Source organism: Gadus macrocephalus, chromosome 2 (assembly GCF_031168955.1).
Source record: "Gadus macrocephalus chromosome 2, ASM3116895v1".
In the NCBI taxonomy this organism is placed as follows: domain Eukaryota; kingdom Metazoa; phylum Chordata; class Actinopteri; order Gadiformes; family Gadidae; genus Gadus; species Gadus macrocephalus.
The window spans coordinates 8803970-8831845 of NC_082383.1; the positions used below are offsets into that span (position 1 = coordinate 8803970).

At 41.6% G+C, this 27876-nt stretch overlaps 2 protein-coding genes across 2 annotated transcripts in view; one reads left to right on the top strand and one right to left on the bottom strand.

The window, feature by feature from the left end:
* The window catches only part of dhx58 (DEXH (Asp-Glu-X-His) box polypeptide 58), a 375030-nt gene extending 366019 nt beyond the window's left edge, over positions 1–9011 (top strand). The window contains exon 13 of the mRNA XM_060072209.1: positions 8932–9011. The gene's annotated coding sequence lies outside the window, so the exon portion shown is untranslated. The remainder of the gene's footprint in view (positions 1–8931) is intronic.
* Positions 1–27876, bottom strand: part of LOC132472485 (uncharacterized) — a 152398-nt gene that overhangs the window by 6976 nt on the left and 117546 nt on the right. The gene's annotated exons all lie outside the window — the stretch shown is intronic.

Genomic DNA, 27876 nt, shown 5'->3' on the forward strand with positions numbered 1-27876 from the left:
TGATGTAGTTTGAACCTATGTCTAGTAGTATGATTAGCATTAGTTTAGTAGTAGTATAAGGATGATAAGTAAGCCTAACAGAAGTAATACGTGTATAATGCATAATAGTATCGGAATGATTCCTTACAAGTAGTAGTATAAGTAGTATGAATCATAGTAATATTGCTATGATACCTTATTAGTATTTTAAGTATTAGTAGTAGAATTAGTACTAGTCTGATACATAGTAGCATTGGTATGATAACTTACAAGTAGTAGCATTTGTCTGATAAATAGTAGAAGTAGTACTAGTAAGATACATAGAAGTATTGGTTTGAAAACGTATAAGTAGTAATATAAGTATGATAAGTAGCATTTAAATGAGAGGAAATAGAATAATATTAGTATTTTGCATGATAAATAGAAGTAATGGTATGATAAGTAGTCCTGAACAGCCTTCCCAGCTGTTTAGGATCTTTTCTTTGACCAATCAAACATGTTGCAACTATCTCCAACAGACAGAGGGACTCACCAGGGCTTGAGGGTCTGGATGGCACAGTAGACATTCACACTGCTCAGAGTGTAAGTGCAACATTTTCCTCTGGAAGGATCAAGAACACACACTCTCAGAAATATGTAAAGGGTATGAATGATACTAATGTGAACTCTCACATAAACCCACACCTATTCCATATTTTATGTATTTTGCTGTACACACACAAACACACACACTTACATAGGGCTGGGAAAAATCGATATATGAGCTACTACATAAAAAGTTGTTCGTGCAATTTTGCTTTATTCTACATTAAGGAGCAACAGCTTTAAAAATTGGTAAGTATTTTTTGTATTGTTCCGTCATTTATAATATTATATTTTTACGTTAACTGGGATAGTAAAGGGTACTGCAGAGCAATAGTTAGTGCATTGCAACAAAATAAAATATGGTTTAAATTAGTGGTGGGTATAGATATTTTTTTTTAATCTAGATTAATTCCAAAAATAATCTAGATTAAAATGGCAAACGGCAGAAAATATGTTTGTTTACCTTGACAGCGGTCAATTATACTTGGCAATGGTGATTTATCAAATATAATTCACCGCCGGAAGTTGTGAAGTGCCCATGCAAGTGAACGGAGCATAAACAAAAATAATTGACAGCTGAACGTTGGGAAGGCCCATATGCAAGTGAATGGAGCAGTCTACAGCATTGAGAAGAGCCGTGTAATAATCCATAATAATGTAAGGTTTAGAAGTAAAATATTTGAAAGTTGTGGAATAAATTAATATAATTTATATTGGAGTTAATTTGCTAGAAATTTACTTAAAATTTTTAGTCAGATAATCATTTACATATTTATGTTACACAATTATTACATATTTACATGTTTACATATTTAACCCAAGCTGTGTTCGAAATCGTTCCCTATCATGGATGTAGTGCACTAAATAGGGTGCACGCCATTTTGTAGGGTGTTCGAATTCTCAGTGGTCCACTATATAGTGGACTTAAAATAGGGTACATACGATGCACCCTACATTACTACGTTACTCCCGTATACCACAATGCAATGCGGTCGTGTTTTTCCGGAGGAGAAGAAGAAGCTGAATAACCGCAAAAACGAATACATTTAATGATGGAGTCTCCGGCTTTCGTATAGAAATGTCAACAATTTATTTGGGATTTAACATAGAAAATGTAATATTCAAAATTAGTTTAAAAAAACTTGAACAAGGAAATGTAACATTCAACATCAATACAACCTCCAGCTTTCCTCGTGAGTGCCCGGTTTGTTTACATGATGTGGGCGCATCCGTCTGCGTCACACAAATACCCGGCGCATTTACTGACGCAAATGACGTTTAGAAATGTTCAGCGTAGTGTCCGAATTCTCGTTCCCTATTCCCTATATAGTGCACTATATCATGTAAAATATATAGGGAATAGGGAACGAGTGTATAGGGAACGATTTCGAACACAGCTCCAGTCAGGATATTCTGTTAAATCTGCCTCTCTGATTCCCTCACGTTTACCTCTGTCAAAATTCTAGCTTCTGATTGGTTAGTTCAGTCACGTGATGGGTCCGAACAAGGAAGTATTTGAAAATAGATTAACGGCGATATTTTTTTTATCGCGCGATAAAAGTTTCGCGTTAACGCAGCCGTTAACGCTGATAACGGCTTTTAAAGATTAAAAAAACAATACACAAAGTGATGGTGTGAAAGTGTAGCTGTATTTTTGGTTTAAATATCAAACTTTCAACACACAATATAAAATATAAACAAACAAACTCTTTTCAAATTGCTGTAGTTTCTCAGCATTCAAATTTCCTCAACCATTTCAATGAATCCACCACTTGCCTCGTTGACCTCTTTTACTAACTCCTTCGTAATGTATGGAGCCAGCCCGAACCCTAACCCTAACCCGTCCACAGACATGGTGACTAATGTATGATAGTAAGCATTATTGGCCCTTAACACTAATATTCGGAAACAACACTGCCTCAAAAGGATATTGGCCTAAGCAACACCAGTGGAGGCTATACTTTTCCCTGAACTTTTAAACGTTGCAAACGTGCGAAAACATAATTATATATTTATGTGGCATTCAGTCCAATGCTTAAAATATATCTGTGGCATTCAGTAGGCCAATGCTGTGGTAAAGTGTGTAAAGTATGACCAAGTGTTTCTTTCTGTTCAATAGATAGAACTTTATCAATCCCCTGTAGGAGAAATTTGTTAATGTTTGTCCCTATAAAACAATAATGGCAACAAAAAAAAAAATACAAAACATGACGGTAACTCTAAAGTCAAACCGTCCAATCTGAAGGCTCTACTTAACCACTCCCCCTACTCACTTCCAGCAATGCAAAGCGAACAGAACTGAGGTGGGGAGGGCGTAGCTTAAGTAGTTTGTGACCGACCCAGAGGAACGCAACGCAAATTCAATGTGAACATGTATGAGGCTTTAATAAAATCCCAGACGATTTTGAAATTCCGCCCGGACACATTTATTTTTATAAGTGTCTCAAAAAGAGGGCATGTCTAGGCAAAAGAGGACGTCTGGTCACCCTTCGTAAGGGGAACCCATTTGATTCCTACCTGTTCCATTGTTAAATAGTGGCGCAAGTTGGTGGGCGCTATCCTGGTAATTTCTCTGCGTGAGAAATACGAAGTGTGGCGTGTGAGCGTGTGCATGGGTCGAATTGCGTGTCTCACGCCAAATGCGTGAGACTTGAGAGCCCTGCTTCCCCATGATGTGGCGTCTCCTCTCGACTGATTATGTTTGTTGAGATTGCCGGCGCGAAAACCCAAAGTATTGTTCGCGCATACTCCAATAAATGAGACGTTCTCTGACGTTACGCAAAACCCAGATACGCAAAACGCCCCCTATTTTCCCCTTGTGTTACAGTCCGGTTGACTACGAAAACATATCCTAGTAGGAAATTTAAGACCATCTTTAAAAAATTAAGACTTGGGTAACGCAATTTAATTAAAAAATTTAAGACATTTTTTAGACTTTTAAGACCCCGCGGCTACCCTGTCCATAATAAAGAAGGGGCCTTCACAAGGCAGATGATCGGATGGGTATTCAAATGTTACACATGCACACACAGACACACACACTCACGCAAGCGCATATCGAGGTCTTAAAGGTCCCATGGCATGCTACTTTATGGATGCTTTAATATAGATATTAGTAAGCCCCAAACACAGTATTTGAAGCGTTCCCGAAATTCAGCCGTGGTGTAGATTTTTGCCCGTGATTATTGACAGCGGTTGTCTCCCGCCGGAGCCTCGCCGCCTCGGCAGCGGTCAGTGCTTAGGCACCACCGCGGTCCCTCGGCAGCGGGAAGCGGGGCTCAAACGGGAGACATTTGCAGCCAACAATCCCTTTCTCCTCCGTGCCATTGTTCATGTACTTCAGGGAGTCAAAGCCAAAGTTCCTTTCCCCCAATTCCTTCTCAACCATGGCTGAGATAACCCCAACGACAGTCTCGTTGTAGAAATACAAGATACGTCAAAGAACCGGCTTGTTATGCGCCATAACACCAACAGTAAACACTTGCGTTACGGTGGCGCTCGCACGGTCGTGTCTCATTGGCGGGCCAAATTCTCTGGTCTGGCAAGGCAGAGAAACGGGAGGAGCTTAGATCCTTTATGACGACATATGGGACCACATTTCAAATCAGCAAAAAAAAATATGGCATAGGTGTGGGTGTGAGTTCACATTAGTATCATTCACGCTACACACAGAAAGTGTGTTACCTCAATGAGACTGCTCAGCGACTGTCCTTCCCATTGGATGTCCCTCCTCCAGAGGGTGTTAGGCATTGCTGAACCCTGCTCCACGAACTCCACTGGACTCATCCAACGGTCCTCCGTCCGAATACTGTTCCCACACCTCCCTGGAGAAAGAGGACCTTCAGCCATCCGACCACGCCTGACCAGACCATAACTCCCCTCACTTTCCTACAGCGTTCATAATGCCACGCAACATTTAACAAATGCTGTTCTTCATGCCATGATCATAATCAATGTGTATGCATTTGCCATGTCTTTTTTAAATAAGTTCATTGAAGTTCATTAAATTAGCTATATTTTGGTCCAGGAAGACAATTGGCAGTCAGGAATAGGTAGACAGATAGACCCTGATACCTGAGGCAAAGCGGCTCTTGTGCAGCATCCCACTCAGAGCTTCACATTTCACTCTGAACTCATTCTGGCCGACCCTGGGCCTCTCGTCTGTCACTTCCTCCAGATTATCTCCTTGGTCTGGATATATATATATATATATACACATACAACATTTGAATGAATAATTAAGTCAACAATGCTAATAATTCCATTGCTCAAAATGCTAATTCTAGTATAGGGTTGCTGCAGGTCTCAACAAGTTAAATTTAAGACCTGTTGAAGACTTATGAATGCAATTTAAGACTTATTTAACCTACATACTGGCAAAAAAGTATAAAGGATATGAAGGAAAATCAAAGTACCGTAATTACTTGCAAAGTAAATAATTGCATTTGCATTCAAAATAACAAGACTACACAGAACTGCGTGTACGTAAGAGTTGTAAGAGTATAATATGCAATGCTACATTCAACAAAAACATAGATCCCAGACATAAAATGTCTGCAGCTGGTGGTTAATCTAACTGATTAGCCACATACAGTGAGTCACATAATATATCAGAGCGTGATTCATATAATCACGTGTTATAGGTGCCTATAATGTAGTACTCTCTAAGACATATCTGTTTACAATTAGGAGATAGGACAGATACAAACCAAAGTTAGGTTTGTGGAATTTCGCCGAATATGCTGACGTGGGCTATGCCTCATTTAGGTAAAAATGTTGTGTCTGCCACATACAACCGTTTGTGAACCATTACAGAGTTACAGGGTCATCGTTAATGCAGTGTGTATGGAGCCAGTTTCCTGCCATAATTCAAACCTGAAAAAAAAAGTTTCAAAGGCTTGTAAGTCTGGGTTTGAAAACTCAACGCCTTGTAAAAAAGGTTTTGCAACACTGAAAAAATAGATTATAACCTGAAAAAAATTCAAACATCTGTAAACATGATTTTGTGTTCTATTTTATCTTCTTCATCATTTTCACCAACACATTTTCAAAGTTCAAACAATTTCCCCAGCGCATTTGCAGAGTTTCCAATCTGGCACTGTTCTTACAGTGTATTTCATTGTTTCCCGGTTTTGAAACCTTGTAAATGGGATTCTGCAAACAGGTGTTCATACATTGAGAAATAAGTTTTGAAAGGTTGAATATTTAGTTTTAAAAACTTGCAAAGGTGTACGTTTACGCCATTGCAACGTATTTTTTCAGAACTGACTTTTCAGCACTGACTTTCAGAGATTTGACCACACAGGCGCAAGCTTTGAGTCACGTGAATATTGGCAGTGTTCTGTCGCGCATTCATTTTGAAACTCCTGACAGTCAAATCTGAAGAAAAAGAAAACGTTCCTGGGGGCGGGACCATTTAGCTCTAAACCTATTGGTTGCTCTCGGCTGACGTACATTCCAATCACATGTGCCGTTCACCGGGCTGTGCGTGATTGACAGTGCTCTGCCGATGACAAGAATGTGATTGGAATGTACGTCAGCCGAGAGCAACCAATAGGTTTAAAGCTAAATGGTCCCGCCCCCAGGAACGTTTTTTTTTTCTTCAGACTTGACTGTCAGGAGTTTCAAAACATATGCGCGACAGAACACTGCCAATATTCACGTGACTCAAAGCTTGCGCCTGTGTGGTCAAATCTCTGAAAAGTCAATGCTGAAAAGTCAGTTCTGAAAAAATACGTTGCAATGGCGTAAACGTACACCTTTACAAGTTTTTAAAACTAAATATACAACCTTTCAAAACGTATTTCTCAATGTATGAACACCTGTTTGCAGAATCCCATTTACAAGGTTTCAAAACCGGGAAACAATGAAATACACTGTTAGTGCCAGATTTGAAACTCTGCAAATGCGCTGGGGAAATTGTTTGAACTTTGAAAATGTGTTGGAAAAAACGATGAAGAAGATAAAATACAACACAAAATCATGTTTACAGATGTTTGAATTTTTTTTGAATTTTGTTCAGGTTATAATCTCTTTTTTCAGTGTTGCAAAAACCTTTTTTACAAGGTGTTGAGTTTTCAAACCCAGACTTACAAGCCTTTGAAACTTTTTTTTTCAGGTTTGAATTATGGCAGGAAACTGGCTCCATAAGTGTGGGTCACGCTGGAACCACCTTGATTCTCCCGATGTGAATACTGAACAATATTGGGTGATGGCAGGAGTTTGCCGGTGGCTTGTAACAGCGGTTTTATTTTTTTCTGACTTCCCATGCGACTCTAATGCCATTATACCCAAAGTTCCTAATTTTAGCATTTCTTGCACAAGGTGCAGAGCTGTTCTCGGGCCAGATCTTGTTGAAGTTGCACTTAGCCATAGTAGATGAAATTAATGTTAACACAAACATGTATCAATTTTTTTGATGAGAGGAGACGCCACTAAGCCCTACAACACACTGTTTTTGGGCACATGACGCTGTAATTTTATCACTGTTACTGGAAAAAAGCAAAACATTTGGCGTCAGACAACTTTTTCCGAGGTAGTCTGATGTCACGATGAAGGGGCTCCGGCGGCGCGCTGTGTGTGGATTTGTGGAGCTCTGTCTGGGAAGCGGTTGACTGTGGTGTCGCAAGAAAATTGGGCTTTTCAGACACTCATAGCAGAATGACACGATGTGTGTGGCTGGTGAAGCTGAGCAGCAATGTATTCATATCTGAGGATAAGGCTTCCTGGACACATCCAGCATAACGCTACTGTGTGTGTTAGGGCTGGGTAAAAATATAGATTCATCAATGCATTGCAAATTATTTGTTCTCGATTCAATTTCGATTCCGATTTTCTTTTAAATCGATTATATTTTTTATTATATTTCCATCCGTTCTTTTTTTCAATATGTTGCTGTGAGCTATTATTTTTTTTATTTTGAACATTGAGCCACCTTTCTGGTTTGTCTAGGATGAAATAGAGTGGTTGAATCAAGTATCGTAGCGAATTACAGTTTCTATCGTGTTTTATTGCATATTTAGCGCATTTTGTAAATCCCATGGATTTCTGTTGGAAGACTCATTGCTCGTTGGCCGGAAACGGAAAGGGGGGGTGTTCACGTTTGGTTGTAGTCTTTTTGCTCGGTTCTAGCCCTACTGTTAAGACGGAGAACCGAGCGAAAAGACTACAACCAAACGTAAACAGCCCCCCTTTCCGTTTCCGGCCAACAAGCAATGATTCTAGGAGGTATTCTAGTCCGCTGATCGAGCCAGAGAGCTAATGTAATGGATTGTACATATTTATAATTTGAAATTCGTCCCAGCCTTTATAGCATAGATACTATAGGGTCTAGGGGTGGGAAAAATAATCGATTCTTCGATGCATCGCGATTCTCGCTAGAACGATTCTGTCTCGATTCAGATAAATTAATAATCAGATTATTATTCTTTTTTGCCTGCTGCAACATTATGTTCGTCAGAGAGGGATAATTTTTGTAATTTTAAAATTATTGAATTTATCTTCAGTGTGTATTGGCCAATCTGATTTGTCTTGACACGATTGCGATTCAGCCTACGCATAGCATGCGCGCAAACTCACAGCCAGACACAGGAACTCCTTCTAATTCAAGAGCAGCTTTTCCTTTAATGAAATAGAAAAGAAAGATTATAAAGAAAATAAAACTGAAACCTATTTTTTGCATGCTTCGATACCGTGTTAAAATGCAAGCTGCAATGATTATTGCATTGTTCATATAAAGTCATATTTGTGACATAAGCGTTCTCTCTTATGAAATATAAGATAAGTTAATTCATCTGTTGATGTCTTTAATGATCATCACAAAAGTAGGAAGTGATTAGCAAACTCTGAGCAGCAAACTCAGATGTATATATATGTTTTTGAAAATCACGCATGGAAATGTACATAAAAAGAATTGTTGCATCGAGATGCATCGAGAATCGCTTCAGAATCGAATCGTTGATCTCATAATCGTAATCGAATCGTGAGGTGCCAAGAGATTTCCACCCCTAGTCTATAGCATATAACCGCGTTTTCTGATGACAGTTTAATGTAACAGTAAGCTGACAACACCGCAACTGCAAATGAACCACATGGAGATAACACTGGCAACCGGTCAAACAAATCTTCTTTTTGCGATCATTCTGCGTGCGCATCCGCCGTGTTGATAGACAAATAATTATGAACGAAGTTAAACCGAGTGAGCGTGCCGTTCACAGACACCAGAATGAACGAGTTCACAGTAACGTCCATCAGGCAGTAATACAGTACGTTCAGTTCACGTTCGCCCAAAATATGAACGAGTAACATATCACTGGCTAACCGCACCGCTCAGTGGAATTGGCCATTTAAATTGGCATGGGTCGTAACCATGTGGATAATAATAATAATAATACATTTAATTTAGAGGCGCCTTTCAAGACACCCAAGGTCACCTTACAGAGCATATAGTCATCATTCAAAACTATGTAAAACAGACTAGGAATAAAAGGAAAACAGAGGTTAAACATGAAGAATAATAATAATTAATAACACTCAAAGACGCCTAAAGTGAAGTGGGGACCTCACTAACCACCACCAATATAACCACCACCTCACTAACCACCACCAACACGGCAGCCAATCGGTGCCAGAACGCTCACTACACACATGCCCCCTCTTTCCAAAAACTCCTTAAAACACATCTGAAGGCTTAAAATTCAGATATTGGATTTTAGCCTGTAATAGCTAATAATCCTTATCATATAAATGAATACTACAATAGTGGTAATACATTTTAATGTGTCCATATGTGGCACTGTCTCATGTACCTGTATCGGAGCGCTGCGTAGAGCAATCATTCCCCTGCAGTTCCACTTCATCCTCCACGCTGACCTCATCCGGGTTGGCCTGCAGCTCCCCCTCCTCTTCCTCCATTTCTTCTCCGTTTTCAGGGATAGCTGAAACTGACAATAGAAAAAAAGGTCATGCAAATGTTTGATTTTAATTTGAAGACCAATTCATTATCATATCTGGTCATATTGATTGCATGCTTTTACTGTGCTCAGCCTCACCTGTTGATTCACTTAAGAGAAAATGCGGTAAAAATACCTAAACTTTACAAGTAAAATGTCAAATAAATGAAATAGAATAACCGCAACAAACCGGTGTTTCTGCTGCAGGGGAGCGTTGATTTCTTAGCCTAGACATGAGAACAAACGAGCAGAAGGAGGACAAACAGCCAAGCATGAATCCTGAGAAAACACAAACCAGCAATCCAAATAATTTTTGATTTTTTTGGATTAATCAATTATTGATTTATGGAAAGTTACCTTGCACTTATTATATCCCGGGCATGTCAGGTGTCCGTCCTGCAACGGGGTTGCACAACACACACACACACACACACACACACACACACACACACACACACACACACACACACACACACACACACACACACACACACACACACACACACACACACACACACACACACATTAAGCTACTGGAAAAAGGTTCCTCATATTAGGATATAAACTCCCCTATGTCTTACCAGGCTGGGCTGATTGTGGGTGTGTTTAGCCTTTTGTGTTAACAGATAAGTTATTACATCTAGATTCAAACACGGTTGTAGAATTTAGATATTTTAAACAGAACCAAAATGATTGATCACTAGTAGTTTGCTCATGCAGGCATGAACTTTCAAACCTTACACCCAACTCTCTTGCCCCTAAAGGCCGATTTAGGGTCGTTTTAGACGCAGAGACGTAAGCACGTAATTTACACAAGGGACTTGTTTTAGACAAGTTTTGATTTACGGCTCCTTTAAGGTTCCTTAAGGATTGCGCGTGTTGCAAGGGGATTCTCCGCCAGAACAGTAACGAACAACGAACGAATCTGTGGGCGTGGAAGTGGAAATCGCTGGCTTGTTTATATTTATGCACTTCCAGTATTTTAGACGAGAGTAGCAGTAGCTAAGTTTAGGTTAGCGGTCTTTTTCCACACTCTGAACGATGTTAAGGTTGGCGCTATTATGCTGTAAAACCGGAAATGTGAGATGTGGTTAGCTGGCCAATCACAGTCTTTGCGAGCTGCGTAGGGCCGTAGTGTTTTAGTCGCATAGTCAGGAATTTTGGGCGACGCACTTAAGCACGTAAGGGGGGATATTTTACCGCGCAAGGGGGGGTTATGTATCTTACGTGCTTACGCGTTACGTCTAAAACAGAGCATACATCGGCCTTAACACCCTGTTTGACCTTGTTCCTGCCCACAACCAAAATTGTGAAACATGCCGTCTCACAGACACCTTTTTAAGTGGTGGCTTTATTACTGTTCAGGCATAGGTGTCTGCACTTTCTACTCGAGTCGTGATTCCATACATAAATTGGTATTTTAATATTATATTATATATTTATTATATGAATTATCCTATGTTTTGAAAACTTTATGCATTAATGTCAAGATTTAGAGATCCTAAGATATAGATATTCCTAACATCACTTCTGTCATCTGATAGATTTAACGATTTTTTGCATGGAGTGGTAATAATTTTAGTTTTGGGGTAGGGTTCTACTCCTTTATGGTTTTCCCTGCAGTAAGATTTTAAGCAGGACACATAGATGTCAGATACATAATACCAACATTTAACAACAGGGGGCACTAAACAAATCCTCCATGTGGTACCTCAGATATCTCAACATTATCATTGTGGTGATGTATAATACACAGCAGAACCAAAGCAGGTTGAGGCTGGGTTTGTGGTGGGCCAAAGCCATCACAGCCCACTTTACCTTGAGTGTGTGGGAGGTGAAAGCTCTTAAATCTGTGGATGTGTGCTTGACTGGACCAAGTCTGCCATCAATTGATAACGCGGCTAATGACTAGCGGGTCCTTCAGTTCGTCCCCTATAATAATTGTTTTTAGGGTTTGGTTCTCCTTTTAAATACCTTCAATAGCTTTTCTAACGTGGTGTCCTTGCAACGGATACTCTTCTTCCAGTTACTGCGGCTGCCCTTGCCGCTAAGCTTCTGAAACGCGCAGGGTGTGTACCACTCATTGTTCCTCAGGATGCACGGCTCTCCTGAAACCACAGAGACAGTCATAAGGTAAAGACTGCTTGAAGGAGGAAAATAGGTTTAAAAAATAAACTAAATCTCTGGTCAAGCCCACTCTGTTTAACCTGAAGAGACAAATAAAAACCCCATCTTGTTTGGTTTTTCCCTTTCCTCCAGTTGGTTACTGTTTCCAGTGTAACCAATGTCTTTTAAATTTTAAATTGTATATATTTATTTAATTTCAAATGCAATACCTGGTTTGATTTTCAACATTTCCAATGAAAACCATAATAATTCATGTTAACAATAATACAGAAAGTTGAATCATGAATCCCCTAAACCAAGGAGGAAAACAGTCTTTTACTCCTTTATGGCTCATCTTGTAGTCTTATTAGTTCATTAACTCAAACGCCACACTGAAAACTTCAAGACCAATTCCTTCACATAAATAACAAAACATAAATCCCATTGCTGTGTTTCTGTATACAACTTTGTATAAACTCAACCCTTGGAACAGGAATAAAATGATCACACATTCCAGCCCCTAATCAGGCTGTTACCGGCTCACCTTTTGCCAGTTTGTCGCGGTAGAGCGTCCCCTGCTTGTCACCACAGGTAACAGGCAGATGGTGCCTGTACTTATCCAACGTCCAGATCTCCGCATTTTCCCCGTTCGGCAGAGAGCCTAGGCTCAGGAATATAACAAAAACCATATTAATTCATATTATTCAGGGTGAAAAAATATGATAAATTCAATGATACATAATAATGTACCACCGTCTTTCTCTTAAAGTGGTACTTTATAGCAAAGCGACAAACCTGTCTGAATGAAACACATAATTTCAGTCAATAACAGTGGCGGTGGGTCAATAGAGGGTGCTCGCTAACTTTTCGCTGTCTATCAAGCAGAGAAAGCTTTTCATTGTCGCAAGAAAATTCGCCCTCGGGTCGCGCCAGTATGCGCCCCAGGCCAATGGTATCGCTTTTCTTTTTTGTTATCACCACATGATTGGACACTTCAGCGAATCAATCAAAAAGGCTACCTCCCTCAGCAGCATTCGCGCAACACAACTACATGTAGAGAAGAGATAGATCGCTAACTAGCAGAGAGTTGTAAGCACTTTCCACCCTTTTCAGTGGAGGAATTGGACTCCCCAAGCAATGTTATACTTAAAAGGAGCAAGTAAGTTACATATCAATTCATCCCACGGCAGGGGTTTCAAAAGCACTTGCCCATCGGGCAAGTACAGGTCAGGTTCAACTTGCCCGAATGTAATGTTCACTTGCCCAAATTATAATCAGAATCGTGAACGGGCCTCTTTTTGCCAGGCACCCGGCCTGGTTTTGGGGGGGCTCCGAATAATCATCCTAGCTCAGACTGAAGCTGAATGTTAGCTTCCACACATGTTGTGTTTAAAAAATAACAAACTTCTCTCGTTTACTTATTTATCGAGCGGTCACATCGTGCCATGAAGTGATTTCAGTCCACCGTTCCAACCTATTAAAGCTATCGCCAAGTTATATGTAGACCTGCATGATTTTATGCAAATGTACATAGCTAAATGTCAGAGGTAGTAGCAAAGATATGACTTTTTAACTTTCAAGTTTCTTGTAGCTCTAACTGAATAATCACAATCGCGTTTCTAGTAGGGTTGTCAGTCACGATACTGGATTTTCTAACTTCAACACTATTCCTGGAAAAAATATAATTTTTGATATCAGGGGGAAAGTTTTTTTCAGGAAAGAACATACCCAAAGTAAATAGATTATATCTCCACAACTGCAAGGGCGATAATGTCATCTTTGGGCCAAAAGAAAGATTGTTGTGCAAGTGAAATATTCAATGGGGATAATACTTAAAGTGAAGAAAGCCATGGAACACAGCATAAGTGGAAGATAACATTTCCACCTGAAATAATTATCAGTATCAGTTGGTCGTTATCAGTTGGGAGCGCTGTCTTACTATGAGACACAAATAAAGGTAGATATCTTACTATTTTGACACTTGACACCTCTATTTAAAGTTCAGAGTAATCGAATGCACCAAGCCAAACACTCGCAAATAAATATATGGCCACTAGATTGCGCTGAAGAATATGTTTTCTGATTGAAGGCAATTTACCTATTTCCTAAGAAACCTTCTCTTATTCATTGATTGAAAACACCATGTTAAGTTGCAAAAATTGGCCCAGATACTGGATAATCTGTTTATGGTGGTTTTATTCGATCAGAATCAACTTTGTGGACAAAAAACACAAAGGTAATACTTCATTTTTGGTTGTTAAAAGAAAAGGGGACGTTTCTTCTTAAGTTGTTATTTGTGAGTTTTAGTCTCAGAATGATATGGTTTGGACTGTTGGAATAAGTGGAGGCTCAGCTTTCATGTAATATATACAGTAGTTTGTGAGGGTCCAATTTCGTGAAAAAGATCGCTATTGCTGTGTGCATGTGCAGTTATGAAACCCAAAACCGTGTTCTTGACTTTCCTTGATCATTTGCCTCAATCCAAAGTACTTCCAAACTGCACTCCTCCGTCACTACTCCATTTAACTTCTACCTAAACCGTTCGCGGAGGTGCTGCACTTGAGATGCTAGCTGTGTTGGCTAACCTTTAGCGAATCACTGCCAGAGACCGCACTGCGAGTGAGTGACAGAAGGCGGGGCTATATTCGCACTGAAGCGATGCGTGAGTGTTAACTCGCTTTCCGAAAGAAGAGAAGACAGCGCACTGATGAATTGCAAATACTTCTATTTAGTGTGGTTTTGAGGAACAAAAGGTTGTTCTGCAGTTTCTAAAAACATTTGAATAAATAGCTTTTATATTAACATCCACCCAAAATCCACTTGCAACCAGAAAAAATCTCAACTTGCCCAAACATTTTTTTTACTTGCCCCGGGCAAGCGGGCAACCGTTACCCTGCGTTCACACCAAAAGATGCATTTGCTGCCCGAACGCGTTGCCGCCAAAGTTTTGCGGCGCGGCAAAGGTTTTGCGGCGCGGCATAGGTTTTGCGGCGCGGCAAAGGTTTTGCGGCGCGGCAAAGGTTTTGCGGCGCGGCAAAGGTTTTGCGGCGCGTCAAAAGTTTTGCGGCGCGTCAAAAGTTTTGCGGCGCGTCAAAGGTTTTGCTGCGCCGCAAGTTTTTCCCGCGGTGCTTCTGAATTCATTCACAACCATGGCCGACATTACGAGCATTGCATGTCTTTACCTGTTGTGGAAGAGGGAGAGACGTCGGAATGCCCGTCGTTTATGGGTTCATGAGACCATTCGGAGCCGTACAGAGCTTGGTGAATTTCACCGTCTTCTGCAGGAGCTCCGTCTGGACGACGAACGCTTCCAGCGCTATTTGAGGTTGACTCCGGCCCAGTTTGATGACCTGCTAGCTAGGATCGGTGCTAGGATCTCTCGGTTGGACATTTATACTTATATATATATATGTATTGGACACTATAACTGGCCACGGTGGTGTTGAAGATCACCGGGTATGCGGAGACTGCAATTATTATCTTCTCCTCCATTTAAGTATCACTGATTGGCTGTTACGGCATGTCACTCAGTGGCAACGCCTCAGTGGCAACGCCTCAGTGGCAACGCCTCAGTGGCAACGCCTCAGTGGCAACGCCTCAGTGGCAACGCCTCAGTGGCAACGCCTCAGTGGCAACGCCTCAGTGGCAACGCCTCAGTGGCAACGCCTCAGTGGCAACGCTGTTGAACGCTGATTGGCTGTCATCACGCGTTTGCTGCCGAAAAGTTGAAATATTTCAACTCGAGCAGCATTTGACGCGCCGCAAAATACGTGAACGCGCCCGCCGCCCGTGCCCGGCAGCGGGCACGGGAATGCCGCACTGCAAATCAGATTTTGACGCGCAGCAAATCAAATTTTGCTGCCCGTTTTCCCGGCAGCAAATGCTGCGGCAGCAAAGCAGCAACGCGTCTCTACATTCACTTTGAATGGGATCGTGACGCGCGTCAACTTTTTGCATCTTTTGGTGTGAACGCAGGGTTAGTGTCAACCCCTGCACGGCATGCGTTAGTGGCGCCGCACAGAAAATTGATACATTTGCTTCAGAAAACTTTGTTTGTGTGTGTATATGCAAACTCGAGTTTGCCTGTCCAGCAACCGAGTTCATTTGTAACGAGGAGTACTCGAGTACTCGATTCCTCACGCCCATCCCTAGTATATATGTGTATATGCATCACCCATCATGATGTTGGTTCTGTTTGTCTGGTTTTTGTCCCTATTTTAACTATAAGCGTCTACTTATGCACTAGCACTTTGTATTTATTGCATTGTCATTTTATACTGTGTCCTTCCACTGCTGCTGGGCTGTTTTTGCAACAAACTAATTTCTCCTACGGGGGATTAATAAAGTTGTATCCTATCTTATCTTATCTTATTTTCTTGTAAATACTCAATGTGCTTATTGTTTCACTACATCTTTTACTTAAAAAAGAAAACAGTCCTCAAAAGAAAAAATGGCTCAGGTTACTGACAATATAGCTGGTGAGCTGTTTCTGAGATTCTAACAGTAAGAAAAGCACTGCCAATTAGTTCTCCAATAATTTACAATAATTTACTTGGATATACTCAACGTACTTATCGTTAAATTACTGTCCTTTAACATATTAAAGGACACAAACACGCACACAAGTAATTAGGGATGGGCAACGATCGTCGAATAGCCGGAGTCACGTAGAAAATCGAATAATGAATGTGACCATCGTTATTTACTACACGGCCCTTCTCAATGCTGTTGAATGCTCCTCCGTTCACTTGCATGGGCCTTCACAACTTCCGGTGGTGAATAATTTTTTGATAATTCATCGTAGCTAAGCATATGATAGAGTGGGGAAGTCACGCCCCTTCCAGGAGATGATGAAAAAATTATCATTTAAATCCACAAACAACATATGTGTAATCCAGGGCATATAAAGACTGGGACCAGATAATAATTACTTTCTCTCCATTGAGACCCATTCATATTTTTCGATCTCATAGGTCCCATGGACTATACCGGAAAGGGCGTGACTTCGCCAATCTATGATGACCGCTCTCACTGAAAGTTTTTCTTTTTTTCTATCGTATTACTCCGGAAGTAGTTCTTTAACTTATCAACCCCAGCGTCCTCAGTTGCTAAGCGATGTCAACGTCTTTGGCAGACTATTTCTCTGCTGATCAACACTACGGGCCCTATCTTGCACCCGGCGCAAGTGACTTAGTCACTGGCGCATGTGTTGTTGCTTTACAACTGGCGCAGAGCGTTCTTTTCCCACCACCGCCACTCGCCGGTAAATTAGGGAATGATCTTGCGCCCCAAGGGGCGGTTCGGCGAAAGGAGGAGGGGTGTTCTGGCGCAAACGGTATTTTGCAGTTTCTGAATACAATTGCACCACAGACCAGGAAATACCTGGTTTAAAGTCAGTGGCGCGTTGTTCAGATGCTATTTTAAGGGCTATTTCTTTGCGTGTGCGTCTGAAGATGTTGTGTGCAAAGTAGAGCTGTAGCGACGCGTCGATGAAAATTCGTCGACGTCAAATTTCTCCGTCGACGATTTTCATGGACAATGGACAACAACACAGAGAACACAGTTCGCACTTTGCTGAGTCTGTTGCTTATTTGGATATATGTTTATCGTTTAATGGGAAAGAAGGCTCGTCGCCTTTATTATGTCCGTGGTCGTCGCATGGACTATACGTCATCCAGCTCAGGTTGCGTAGCCGTGCGTGTGCGCGACTGAGCGTGTCGGCTCATTAGCATCTGAACCGTAGCGGCCCGTACCGTAGCAGCACACCTCTCCCAAGTGGCCAAATTGGCCTGTCCTGGCCAGACTGGCCACACTCACACTGGCAGATTTGAGCACAGCTGGCCTTTCATTTTGTATAACAGTGAAACTATTTTATTTATTTTATTTTGTGGAAAGCAGAAGGTTTTTTGCTGTGCAAAACTGTTATAATAATAAAGCATATTATTAAGATTTTTTTGGTATTTATTTGAGATACATTATGGTTTTTATTAATCGAGCAACAGAAATAGATAACCATCCAATCAGTCATTAGATTAGTCGACTAATCGATGAAATAATCGCCTGATTAATCGTTTAATAAATAATCGTTTATCCCCAGCCCTAGTGCAAAGTTTGGTGTAAATTGGACAAGAAATGCGGGAGGAGTAGCGAAAAGGCAGTTTAGCGGTTTTCGAGATTTTGCGGAAAGATTTTATAGATGCAAATGGGCGTGGCCTATGCCAAAAGATGCAGCAGACTCCAGTGAATCTGTGCGTTTAACGTTTTTGACTGCGGGAGGTTTGGTGTGGGAGTTATAGCCCCAAACGCGTTTTCCTTGGTATAGCGCCACCTAGGGACCAGCAGGTCTGGATTTTGTCGTCTGCTTAGTCCGAACAGATCTGGATCTAGTCATGCAATTGGCGTGTGTGCACCATTTACGGTTTGGGCTGTGGTACCACTTTTGTGGGGGTAAGAATAAAAAACACTACTAAAACAATAGGGATCCAACCTGTTGGCTTGGACCCCTAATAAAATATTACCACACAAGGAAAATCATTGTGGTGTTTATAAAGATAAAATAAATAGGCATAAATCTAGCGTACACATTTACCCAAATTATTCACGCGAATTGTAGCAGGCGTAATGACGGATCAAATTAACCTGGTTGACCAATAGTGGCAAGAGACACATGTATATAAGGACACCTGTCAAAGTGGGTTGTCCGTCAAGAATCAGGAACCACAATTCTGAAGACTGCGAAATAAATTCTGAAGACTGCGAAATCACCTTCTGTAAGTCCATTTAAAACCTTACTCTGCAACTTACCAGTTAAGTTGAGGTTGCTCATAATTTTTCTATTGCACAGTGGAATGGAATACGTCTTGGGATAGAGGATCAGACGCCGGGGGGAGAGGGTCTACCGGCCCAGACACACCTATCTCTCCCTGAGTGAGGAGGAATGCAGGCGTAAGCTACGCCTGACCCGTCAGGCTGTCACAGATATCTGCCTTCTCCTGGCAGATGAGCTGGGGACTGATGCACGCTGTCCCTATGCCCTCCCCGTTGCAGTGAAAGTTACAGCGGCACTGCATTTCTATGCATCTGGGTCGTCCCAGCATCCCCTTAGTTCAATTGGACGCATTTCACAATCGGCAATAAGTTCGGCTATACATGCAGTTACGTCAGGTCTAGTCCGACATGCTGGGGAATACATCAAATTCCCCGTTACACCTGACAGCCAGGAAAGAACAAAGCAGGAGTTTTGGACCAAGTATGGGTTCCCTGGCGTCCTTGGTGCTATAGATTGCACCCATGTGCAGCTACTTGCCCCATCAGTAAACGCACTCATATACATAAACCGGAAGGGAACTCATTCGATTAATATCCAAGTCATTTCCGATGCTAATTGTAGAATAAATCATGTCTTTACTAATTACCCTGGCTCAAGCCATGACTCTTTCATGTTGGCAAACTCGACCATTCCTGCCATATTCGAGGGGAATCCTCCCTTGGATGGGTGGGTGTTAGGGGACAACGGCTATCCGTTGAAGACATGGCTCATGACCCCATTTCTTATGCCAGCAACAGTGCGCAAAATTTTATTCAACAGGAAACACACACGAACACGCAGTGTAATTGAACGTACATTCGGAATGCTGAAAATGCGCTTCAGGTGTTTGGATAGGTCAGGTGGTACTTTTAAGTATGGTCCTCAAAAAGTCATAGCATTCTTTGTGGCATGTTGTGTTTTACACAGCATTGCCATGAATCATGGATGTGTCGATGATATTAATGAGGATACATTAGAGGACTTAAGGAGACGTGATGCTGAACTGCATGTGCCAATGCCATTACGTCCAAATGCCCCAGCAGCAGCATGGGAGAGGAGAGCTCATCCGTCAGAGGAGCTGCATCGTATATAGTGAGGTAAGCAAACTAATGACATTTCCGCTCTATTGTTTAGCTACATTGTACAATTATTACCATGCATTCATAACCTTGTGATTCAGAGAAAGTGAGCCCAAAACATCGGAAAGTATAGTATGTCCTTGCGACATTTTTTATTCGACTTGCAAAGATTTGAAGGAGATTTAGCCGAAAAATAAATTATTTTCTCCCTCCTCTGGACATCATCTGTTGTGAACCTTTCTTGGCGTGTGCCTGGCAAATCCGCCATCATAATAGCAATCCGCCATGGAACAAGCGCCGATCGCTCTTAAAGGGGATGCGAGAAAACGCTCTGATTGGTTCATTGCACGTTACACCCAAACCACACCTACGGGTAATTAGGCTGCTTCAGACCAACCCTTTTGACACTTGCGCTGTGGCGCAAGTGTCATTTATCCGCCTGTAAAATAGCGATAGCGCCGTAGAACCGCCCACAAAGCTACTTGCGCTTTGCGCTTCCCACTTGCGTTTCAGACCGTTAAAATAGGGCCCTACGAATGCTGGCAACAAATAAATTCTAAAAAGACGTGTGAAGTTATTTTTTTGGCCATCGTTTCCATATGCTAAAGACGTGTCTAGTTCACCGTCATGCAAGCTGTGTACAGTAAAATAAATTGCAATCTGTTTTCAGCGCATGTAGGCCTATCAGCCTAAGCCCACGTTGACATAATTTTGATGTTGAATGTGTATGGCGCAGTTGTTGAAATAAACAGATTGATCTAAACAAATCATTAAAGATGATTTGAACTGAAAATTGAAGTTTAGTTGATGTAACAGATGTATTTTCTGCCTTCTCATTGGTACAATTACTAAAAATGACTGAACTTACTAAAAGGGATACAATTGTTCGATGAAAGTGTTGTTTAAGTTACGGGGCGCCGCCATGTTGGATTTCGACAATCAGCTACGTCATTGGCATGGTAACCTACTCCTACTCTGTGGCTCTAGCAGCCGTAGCAGGCAATGAGTCAGACTCTGAGGCTCGCTGAAATTGCTACGGAAAAGCAAACAACCAGGTCTACAGGAGGATCATACTGCATTCCCCCTGGCTGCAGTAATGAATTATATAGGGCCAAGGCAGCTGGGGTAATCATAGATTTCCACAGGTTACCTTTGAATAGGAAACCAGCCCCTGTCATGTCAATCTCCACAAGCTAGCACTCCGACCATTAAGTGCATAAACTATTACTCAGACGATATCACAGATCCGTTTCCAGGCTGCGCCGATTGCTGATGCAGAGGGAGTTACACTCAAAGAAGTAGTTTCGTAGTAAGATGTATCTGTGCAATATCCATCAACATCCACGAGAAAGTAAACCTCCAACATCCACCTAAAGTAAACGTGCCACTGCTCATCCGCGGGTGTATTTCTTTCATAAAAAAACAGATTTCCGATTTAAATCGATTTACATAAAAAGGCATTATGGCAAGCCCTGCCATTGTAAACAGTGTAACCTGTAACATAACATAACATAAAATGTAAAATATATTAAATATAAATTAAATATTTCTGTAAACATAAAATATTACTAATGATAAGAGGCAGTTCTGATAAAGTGCCCACATAACATTCAAACTTTCAACATGTGTTCATAAATATACAGTGTTTTGCAAACGGTAATTACCGTAAAAAAGGGAATAGTAACGGGAGAAGAAAGAGAAAAACACACACGCAGCTCTTTCCTTCACTCGTCTGTATTGAATGAGGAAGAGGAGCGCGATGGACCGCCGTGTGTGACATCTATTGGTGCGTACGCGGACCGGGCACAACCACACCCCCCCCCCATCCACAGCAGGGTTCTGACCATCGAAGGGACTTACGAAGAGAGTCTTGTAGCCGCTTCAGAGTGGGGTACTGGGTCATGATGAATTCCTTGAAGACGCAGATCCAGAACAACCTGATGTTCCAGGGTCGCTCTGTCTCGATCCAGTTCAGAAGTTCATATACGTTGTCCTGCATTACTTCCTTGCTCTTTATACGGATCATCTCCTGGAGATGGGAGGAAGAAAAGTTTTTCATTAACATCGAGGGGTATGAAATTGAGGTAACAGATTTTCGTGGACGTTTGAGATGTTATATTCATATAAAATAAAATAGAGGAAGCACTAAAATAACATAAAAAGTGGTGTGTCCTAATCTCAGGGTTTAGTTCTACAATTGGATACTGGTTTGGAGTCACTGGGTCATATGGCATGGAAGCTATTGAAAGAAATATGATAATTCCTGCATATTAATATTCATATAAAATAGAGATTAAGCACTAAAATAACATAAAAAGTGGTGTGTCCTATTCTCAGGGTTTAGTTATACAATTGGATACTGGTTTGGAGTCACTGGGTCGCATGGCATGGAAGCTATTGAAAGAAATATGATAATTCCTGAATAAATATATATGTCATGAAGATTGATTTGAGGCAAGCAAACTAATGGACAAAAAAATAACTGGGGATAACAAATAAGGATCGGAGCCTAAAATCGATAATATCTCTGTCTCTCTCTAACATTCAGATGAGTGGTGTGGGCGGCCATACTTGGCAAGATCGGTCGTGCAAATGGCGGCGCTCCAGAAAACGTGACGTAGATGAACCGGATGAATATGGAGCAGAACATAGTGGGTCATATGCCAACGCTTTTTGTATGCATTTTATTCATTAGTAAGCTACATGGATATGACATCTTTCAGAACCTTTTATTACCTTTTCTTACCAATAAAATAGTGCATCCTCATTGTTTGATTGGTCAGTGGGTGGGATCGGTCGTCAAGATGGCGGTGCAAAGCTACAGTGACGTCACGTGAACCAAACGAATATTTACGTATTGTAACTCTAGATTCTATGAGTATAGGCGCAGCCTTTTAAGTGTCGCCTCGTTGTCCTTTAAATAGCTGAAGAAAATCTGTTTATTGGGAGCAGAACGTCCGCCTGCGCTCGCCTATATATGCAAGCTGCGGACGTCGTTGAGGTCCACGGACGTAATTGAGGTCCACGCTGTTGCAGGGCGGGGATTTCAAAACATTTTTACCGCCTTAAAAGGCTGCGCCTATACTCATAGAATCTAGAGTTACAATACGTAACTATGCTCACACTCATGGCTCTTTGATCCGAGATACTTTTAGTCTCACCTGAAATGTCTCCTCAAGAATGAGCTCGTGGTCCCGCAGTTGCTTTAAGAATGATTGTGGCTTATCCATACAAGACATTTCTGTCTTACTGCGCCTGAAAAACCCTTGAAGATGGCGGTCGTCAAGTGTATCCAAAGGGTTCATTTTGAATAGTTCCGTCTGCAATTCCGTCTGTAGTTACAAATATGATAACCATGTGACACGTATAGTCTCAAGTAGACGTCTACGTAGGCTATGTACTTACAAACTCACAACAACAAGCAACCTGCGAAAATATGACGGGAAATCCAGTTTAATTGCTTACGGACTGAAACAGTCACAACTGGTGGTAAACGATTAATTTCCTCTTACGCAGTGATGTTTCGAAAGTGAAACTTGGAGGCGTGGTTTATTCAGAAGCAGCTAGGGGGCACCCTAGGGGGCTACACACACACACACAGTAGTATATATTTACATGGCTATTGCTCCCTGCCAAGGATGTGAGCTATGGTTTGATTAGACAGACGCGTGTGTGTTTGTGTCTTCGGTTTTTGTTGAGTGTGTGTGTGTGTGTGTGTGTGTGTGTGTGTGTGTGTGTGTGTGTGTGTGTGTGTGTGTGTGTGTGTGTGTGTGTGTGTGTGTGTGTGTGTGTGTGTGTGTTGGAATTGGTAGCTTTCTCTTACAGCTATGGGGTTGTACGTTTTAAAAGGTTAAAAGTATTTTATTATTCAGTAGGGCAGGCCTATTCAACTAGCGGCCCCTCTTAATTTTTTTCTGGCCCGCAAGAGGTTGCATGCAAAAAATAAAGGAGAAACATAGTTGCATGCAAATCAGGTTTCTTTGTGTAGCCGGTGATACTAGCCAGTATCAGTACCCCACAATCAGGAACTGGCATCACTTATTCTGACAATGTTTGGCTCAACCGATACGTGTGAGTCTAGCTTTTCTCATATGAATGCCATCAGAACAAGGGCACGTTGCTCCATGACCTAGGAGAAGCTGCATGAGTGTCTCAGGATGAGCCAAACTAGGCAAACAAGGCAGTGCAATCCTTCTCACTGACTCACTGGCTCAAAATGTCTCATATGTACAGTAGTTCTGTTTTGTGATGATTCAAACAGCATTGTTGAATTCTAAATACGTGTCTAAAATATGTGAGAACAAAATCTTTTATAATGATCCGATTAAAAGTGAAGAAGGAAGGAATGCGTCTGACAAGTTTATTCCATGTAGTAGTAATATATATATTAAGTTAGCCCTACTTTAAGTACGATTTATTTGTAGTGATTCATTCACGTAGTTGTACTCGGTGTGGCCCATGAACCCCCAGTGGTTTTCCTTTTCGGCCCACTTGTTAAGGAGGTTGAATAGCCCTGCAGTAGGGCAATACAAAGTCTCCCTCTACGTCGTTGTTGACACTAGAAAGAACAACGAGGACGCAGTATTGGTAGTTGAAGTCCAAAGTTGTAATGGCCGAGGAGGCCATGCTTCATTTGCATCGAAATATCCAGCGGGGGACAGCAGGAAACAGGCATGCGAGGAGCTACAGCGGAGATTGCAGACGAGTCAGCAGCAACTACGTGTGTGGACCAAGCAAGGTGACGGTAATTCCACTAGCTTTGCGGGTGCTTTGGCAATAGTAAGGAATGGAAAGCCATTCACAGATGGCGAGTATGCCAAAACATTCATGCTTGATGTGGCCAATGAACTGTTTGATGACTTCCCAAATAAAGACAAGATAATCAAACGAATATAAGACATGCCCCTGTCCAGGGGCGGCCCCAGCACATTTGGCACTCTAGGCGAGCTTCACTCCTGGCGCTCCCCCCCCCCTCCGCAAAAAAATAAATAAAAAATTGTTCGTTAATTCCCCACGAAAACTGAATTGCAACCTTGAAAAACTGTTTTGCCCTGTAACTGCATTTCTTTCACATCAACACAACAACGATCGCAACGATGAACAAACATTAATTCAAGAATAAAATCCACGGAGGAAATGGCAAGCCTGTGCCCTGCTGAACTACGCTTCGACCACGCCCCCCTGTGAGACGGTTTATGGACACATGCCCCGTTTTGGGAAAGTTCACTTGACTAGTTCAGTTCATAGTTCACACATTTTAAAATGAACGAGTTCAGTTCATAGTTCATTATTCAAAAGTTTGAACTAAGTTCACAGCTCTCAATATGTTGCGAGCTATAATGTTCTACATCTCTATATGTCTGCAATACCGCTCTCGGCATGGCATCTAAGCAATTTCGGCGCTCTCACACTTACCAGCCGTGTTTGTCTTCCTTAAAGGGTGTACTATGCAACGAGTAATATATTTGAAGTGCTGTTGCACTGGCTATGGTCGTTATACAGTGCGCCCCTATTTTAATCATGTCTTTTTTTATATAATGTAGAATAAATGGACATATCATTTTTGATATACCCGCCTCTGTAAAATCTTGAAATAACTATATGACAGGGAGTAGGACAACTTTGATTGAGGTACATATTTTCTTCTTAACTCAACTAAAGTGCCCGAAGCAATTCACACATTCATCAACCTTTCCTATTTGGAATTCATTATAGGCAAAGAACAGGATTTAAAGATTTACCTTTCTCCTTTGCACGTTTCTCTTCTTCTTCCTTTCTCTTCTTCTTAAATTGCGCCCCAGATGGCTTTTGCCTCTTAATTTTCTTGATTTCGTTCTTGATTCTCGATTCTTGAAAACACTCTAACCAAACGCCTTATAGTAGGCCTACTAGCATGTTCTGACGAAACCAAGGAGGTAGGTTCCCCTTCCGTTTTCGATTTTTGGCTCATTTTACCCTAATGTTAGATTTATTTTTTTTAATGTCAAAATATTGGTTGGAGAAGGGGTGCAAAAATATGCGCCAGGAGGGGAAAAAAATAAATAAAAAATATATATATAATTGTGTTTTTTTTTTTTTTTTTCGGGCGCATTATTTTGCGCTCCCCCTCTAGATGGCGCTCTAGGCGGCCGCCTAACCCGCCTGTAGGGAAGGCCGCCCCTGCCCCTGTCAGCTAGAACCGTGCACGATCGTAGCATCATGATGGCCAATCAAGTCAAGGAAACACAAATTAAGGACATAAACGCCGGGGCATACTTTTCTCTTGCGTTAGATGAGTCAACAGACGTTAGCCATCTCTCAGTGCAGTATAATTGCCAGGTATGCTGCAGGTGACAAACTGCGTGAGGAAAGCTTGGCTGTTTTGCCAATGAAAGGGACAACAAGAGGAGAGGATTTATTCACGGCTTTCATGGAGTTTGCTAAAGAAAAAAAACTACAGATGGATAAACTTATTTCTGTCTGTACTGATGGTGCGCCCTGTATGTTGGGGAAGAACAAAGGATTTGTGGCGCTTCTCCGTGAACGTGAAAAGAGAGCCATCCTGAGTTTTCATTGCATCCTGCACCAGGAGGCGCTTTGCGCTCAGACGTGTGCCAAGGAGCTTGGTGAGGTGATGTCGCTGGTCATTCAAGTGGTCAACTTTATTGTTGCCCGAGCTTTAAATGATCGCCAGTTTAAAGCTCTGTTAGAAGAAGTTGGGAATCATTATCCCGGTCTGGTTTTACACAGCAACGTGCGTTGGTTGTCAAGGGGGAAGGTGCTCAGCCGTTTTGCAGCTTGCCTGAGTGAAATCCAGACCTTTCTTGAAATGAAAGGCATCAAGCATCCTGAGCTAGAGAACACTGGCTGGCTCCCGCAGTTTCACTATCTCGTGGACATAACTGGCCATCTGAACCAGCTCAATTTGAAAATGCAAGGTATTGGAAATACTATCTCATCCCTTCAACAAGCAGTGTTTGCATTTGAAAGCAAGCTGGAAGTCTTTCTCAGGGACATTGAAACAGGTCGTCTTCTGCACTTTGAAAGACTGCAACAATTTAGAGAAGCATGCTTAGCAAGTGACTCCACTCAACATCTGGATCTCCAGCAGCTAGCTGGCTTTACGTCCAATCTCCTGCAGTCATTCAAAGCACGTTTTGGAGAATTTCGTGGAACTTGGAACGAGCTTCCTGTGACATACCACACAATGCAGCGTGTGAGTTTTGGCGTATTGACCATGTTTGGCTCTACATATGCATGTACATATGCATGTGAGCAGTCATTCTCGCATATGAGGAACATTAAGAGCAACCTACGCTCACGTTTAACTGATGGAAGCCTCAACGCCTGCATGAAGCTCAACCTCACCACGTATGAACCAGACTACAAGGCCATCAGCAAAACCATGCAACACCAGAAGTCGCATTAAAAGTAAGACATATTTCATTTATTATATGTTAAAAATACAATATGGCTCTCAATGAAATATATTTAGTCAAAAAGGTTCCCGACCTCTGCCCTACAGGCTGAACGAGGCAAAACAAAAGTAATCGAATACAGACCATGTAGAGATTGAACTCAAAATGAGGTGAAATAAAGAAACACTGCAATAACTTTCCTAATATAGCTCTTCAGAATAATGTTCTAGCAAATAAACAAGAGTGCATTTCTTCGATAACCATGGGAATAAACAAAAACATATTTTACCAGCATCCCATTGTACCTGATAAGGGCGGAGCAATGGGTAACATAGAGTGTAATAGAGTATTACAGTGAAATGTCTGTTTTTGCATATTTTTTTTACTTATTTACTGCATTAAGCATTTCTAAACATTTTACTGCAACACATATTGATAACCATAACGTGTGTGTGTGTGTGTGTGTGTGTGTGTGTGTGTGTGTGTGTGTGTGTGTGTGTGTGTGTGTGTGTGTGTGTGTGTGTGTGTGTGTGTGGTGGTAGTAATTTATAACTTAAGTTATAAGTTAACTTGGGCCTCACCACCCAATCTGACATCACTGCTAGAACTTCCTCACCCACTAGCCTCATTGAGTTATTTATCTTTTGAGTTTTATATATAGTCAGCATAATCACAAAACATTTACTGACCAACTCTCGCATGAATAGTCACTGAAATATAACACATAAAAGCAAAAAACACACAATAGCCACCATGGTCATCATTAAAAACATACTAAAGGTTAAAGGTTTCGAAGTCCAGCATTGATTGTATTCAGCATCATTGAGTCGGGGCCTGTGGAGTTTTCAAAATAAACGTTGAAAAACTCGACTGGGGCAGCTAGGGCCTGAAGTATAACGCCGAAAAAAATTGACCTGCCACACCACAGGCCCCGTTGCTTCACCACAGGCCACGGCTCCGGTTCTGCAACT